This window comes from Protopterus annectens, chromosome 9.part0, assembly GCF_019279795.1.
Source record: "Protopterus annectens isolate FY-2018-M chromosome 9.part0, PAN1.0, whole genome shotgun sequence".
NCBI lineage: Eukaryota > Metazoa > Chordata > Ceratodontiformes > Protopteridae > Protopterus > Protopterus annectens.
In genome coordinates this window covers 992,835,586-992,839,982 of record NC_056743.1, presented here as the reverse complement: position 1 = coordinate 992,839,982, position 4,397 = coordinate 992,835,586, and the positions used below count along the sequence as shown (strand labels likewise).

At 41.6% G+C, this 4,397-nt stretch overlaps 2 protein-coding genes across 2 annotated transcripts in view; one reads left to right on the top strand and one right to left on the bottom strand.

Moving 5' to 3' along the window:
• PMEL (premelanosome protein) overlaps positions 1-4,397 on the bottom strand; it is a 706,375-nt gene that overhangs the window by 451,318 nt on the left and 250,660 nt on the right. The gene's annotated exons all lie outside the window — the stretch shown is intronic.
• Positions 1-4,397, top strand: part of CDK2 (cyclin dependent kinase 2) — a 206,514-nt gene that overhangs the window by 104,346 nt on the left and 97,771 nt on the right. The gene's annotated exons all lie outside the window — the stretch shown is intronic.

Below are 4,397 nucleotides of genomic sequence, written 5' to 3'. Positions count from 1 at the left end.
AAAAAATGGAAATTACTTTTTTACCAAAAACTTTGACCATATTATTTGGAAAGAAAGGGAAAAAAAACCATTCCCAAAGGGTTTAAAAGGGTTCTCAGTGTTCCAGTTTTATGTGATTCACTAATGAGTTCTTGGTTCTCTGTTTCCTTACCTCTGTCCAGATGGAAAGCTGCTACTACTAATCCAGACTCTTAAAGAACTGTTGAGCCAACTGTAAGACACACACACAGGCCTGCTGAGTGGAGTTGTGGTCTGAAGTGCCAAAGTGTTCATAGGTAGGTACTAGGCGATCAGCCCAAGGGCCTAAGTAAGCTTAGCCAACAAGGTTCTCTGGCTTACGTCACCCAACAAAGTTATTTTCTTGTGCCCCTGTTGAGCAGAGCCACAGAAGTGATCCCGGGGTGTATTTCCTATTTCCCATCCACTTATCAAGATTTTTCTTGAAGAGTGCTAATGAGGAACTTTGCTTGACATAGATGGGTAGCTTGTTCCAGAGTATGGGAAGTCTCTGGGACAGGAATTTATCCCTCCAGCATGTCCTGTTTATTGCGGTGACTTGGTTTAGGTCCCTAGAGCGTGTAGTTCGGAGGGATTGGATTTCTTTAGGTGTAGCATGTCCAAAAGCTCTGGGTTTGACTTGGCTTTATATGTTGGGCAGAGATTACCTCGGAGTAGGCGATATGCTACGGAGTAAAGCTGGAGTTTTTTGAGAATGTCAATGTACGGCATCTGTTTGAGGCCAGTAATCCTCTTTCTTAGGTATTTTTGTGGCCTTTCCAGCTGCTGCAGATGTCTTGTGAGGTACATTCCAAAAGGGGCATTGTACTCTATATAATGGGTCTAATGAGTGTCGAGTAGAGGGGAATAATAACCTCTATTTTCCTAGATGAGAACCCTTTTTTGATGAGGTGTGCCACGTAGAGGGATTTCCTGACTACTGTGGCGATGTGATTATGAAAGGAGAGACTACTGTCCACCTGGGTCCTCAGGTCTCCTCACACATTCGGCGTTGAGTAGACTGCCGCCAATGTGGTAGTTCATGGGTACATAGTTTTTACCAAAGGGGATGACAATGCACTTTTTGGCATTGAGCTTGAGGCCATGGCTCTGACACCAGGCATAAGTCTCAGTGAGGCCCTTCTGTAGGATGTCCACATCATTTGGGGACTCAACTATGGCTCCTAGTTTGCAGTCATCTGCGAACTTCGTTAGCCAAAGTCCTTCTGTGTTAGCCTGTACTTCAGGGAAGTAGATACCAAATAGGAGAGGTACCAGGACTGAACCCTGTGGTACTCCACTTATCACTGGTTTGAAGTCAGATTTGGAGTCTGCAACTTTTACAGTGTGGGTTCTGTCAGTCAGCCAATTGGCAGCCCATCTTGTGACATAGGGATTTATACCTAGTTTAGTGACTTTAGCTATAATCCCAGAATGGGGGATGGTGTCAAAAGCCTTAGCGAGGTCAAGACAGGCTGTGTGAACCACCTTACCCTCGTCTACAGCTTTGGTGACTGCCTCAAAGAAGTCAACCAGGTTCAGGAGGCATGATCTGCCTTTCACAAACCCAAACTGGGTGGGGTCCAGAGATTGGAGGTACCAATGTCTTTGTTTATGAGTTCCATGATGATATGTTCCATGGCTTTACAAACCAGGCTCGTCAGGCTAATAGGGCGATAATTCCCAGGATCAGTGTGTGTGACTCAATGACTGCCCAAAAACTGAACAAAACTTTCCAAAAATATTGTTGACTGACTTTAACTCCTGTAGATTATACTTGGGAACCAGCTAGAGTTAAAACTGGAGTCCTGTCGTATGTGCACAAGACTTCCAGGTCACACTAAAAAGTGCATATATCTATCACATGTTTAACTCTGTTGTGGGGTGTTTGCCTGTAGACTCTATCTTTTCATTTAAAGACTGCATTCCTTTCAAAAGTGACAACTTTTAGTCTTTCAGCATTACCTTTTATTGGGAAGTGCACCATTCAGAAAATTTACATTTCATTTGTTTACTAGATATTGATGAAATGATGGTTTTATAATCACCATAATGGTGGATCTTTAATTATCCATGTCTGTCCACTTCAAACCAAAGGATTGGTTGCCATAGGAGGCACAGATCTAGCATTTTAAGGCTTTGCCAAAGCTCAAGTTTTTCCCTCACTCCTGTGAAGCACCTCACGTACCGCTTTTCCCAGATCAAGTTTGCCAGCAGACAGTAGAAAAAAGAACCATACTGTTTATTTGCCTAGAATGGATTATAAATATTCCTCTTTCTCCTCCTCATAAATGCCTCTGTACAGTCAACTAAGCCATTATGGGGAGACCAAAATCAGCGCAAGAAGGAAAGAGGGATGATATAGTAAAGTGTATGGACTTTAATCATGAAAATCTATTTGTTATTTTACCTCACATGTTGCAGTTTGTCTTCTTCAAATAGAAGAACAAAGTCCTCATCTATACATCTTGGGTGGCATCATGACAGAATACCCTGAAGATGGTGGGACCAAAGAAAGGACCTAGATCTTGAGAGCTCGGACAACTTTTGTAGTGTCTTGCAAAACTGTGCAGTTAAGCTCCTGTCACAGGAGCACAAATTGTCGCCCACTGTCCATTACCTAAATAAGGCTAAATAGATAGCTGTAGACCAGGTGGAATGAGCTGTAGATTTACTAGGAATCATCTTATTGTTAGAACTGTCTGATAGCCATTTGGATGTGATACCTTTAGAAATATTTTGGACTAGTCTGAAACAAAGGAAATGAAAAGCTGATTTCTCTCTCAAAGAGTTTGGGTCCTATGTAAGTAAAATCTCTGAAGTCTGTGAACATTTAGACAGTATAAGTTGATTTTCCCCTATATTTGAAAACTTAGGAAAGAAAATCGGTAGATCAATTGTTTGTTTGAAGTTTCAAATCTGAAGCTACTTTAGGCATAACACAGGGTTAGTAACAGTAACTCTGTCCTTATGAAAGGTTTTGGATAAGGAGCGCAACAAGAGACAGCTTTAGTTCTGAACCCCCTCCTGCAAGAAGGTAATGTTAATAAAAGCAGTATTCTAGAATAAATATTTTTGTTCTGTTGTGAGCGCATTAATATTCCAGAATAAAGAGAAGGGCCTTTAACTGAGGCCTCCTTTAAAATATGCTTTGCAAACTTTTGAGATGCTAGGGAAGCGGTCTTAAAGCCTTGGTGAAAAATTGAAACCGGTGCTAAATGTACTCTTAAAATGAAAATACTAGAACCCTTACTGAAAATGTCAGACAGAAATTGAATATCAGGAAACGTTGCTAGAAAAGGCTCAGTTCCCTATTGAGTGACCCATAGACATAATTCTGTCCAATTTCCCTTGTATACATTTTAGTAGAAGGATTCTGGGCTGCTGTAAGGATTTGGACGACTCTAGGAGGGGTATGCAAGGTCTTTGGCTATCATAAGAATTGAAGAAGCCATTAGATTGATCAGAGGTATTGCAGATATGACTAAGGCTTGCAGGGTGGATATGAGAGAGAAGAACTGGATGAGCTTTAGAAGAATAAAAAAAGTCTTTTATCAAAGGATAACACAACTGGGGAAACCACACTTGCCAGGGCCGAAAGACAGATAAGAGAATATCTGCATTGCAGACATTTGCCTTCTGAAAGAATCTCATAATTTTAAAATTAAAGGTGTATAGTGCTTTCTGAGGTCAGTGGTGGACTAACTAGGATGTTTGAACTTATGGTGGGATAAGGGAAAATAAGTTGCTTCACTTAGTATTGGTCAATAACTCGCAGCAAGGTTTCCCCAAGTGATGGAAAATCATTTGTGCAGTTACCAGTTTGGGACCACTTGTGGCATTAGAAGGTATCTGTGGAGTCTGTTCGCTAATGAGATGGCTTGACTGGGAATGATTGTTGTAAGTGATGTGAGTTTATTACCCATCCCCGTAGCCTCATGGCTTCTCAACACTGGGGTTACGATCTGGTTTCCCATGTTTATTGTTGTAGTATGCTAATGGAATATTGTTGAAGTATATTGTGATTGTAACCTGGGGAAGTTGGTTCTGAAAAGCTTGCAATGCAAGGAGAACTGCTCTTCAGGATATCTAATTACAAAGAGGACTTGTGCTGAGTCCAGGTCTATTGGGCCATCTTCCCCAAAGTTTTCGACCCCCAGGCTGTGTGTCTCTCTGTCTGTGTGTGGTGAACATGACTGTAGGGAGTGGGGGGCAGGGCATACCTCTTGCTGAGACAGGGTAAATGGAGCTACCATTGGAGGTCTGTGAAAAGCTTTAGTAATCAAATTACCCAATCTTTGATGTCCTACTGCTGAGACAGTTGATACACACAGTGTTCAATGAGTCACTCTCATGTGGAACCTCGCTAATGGCACCAAATTAATAATTGCTGCTTTAAG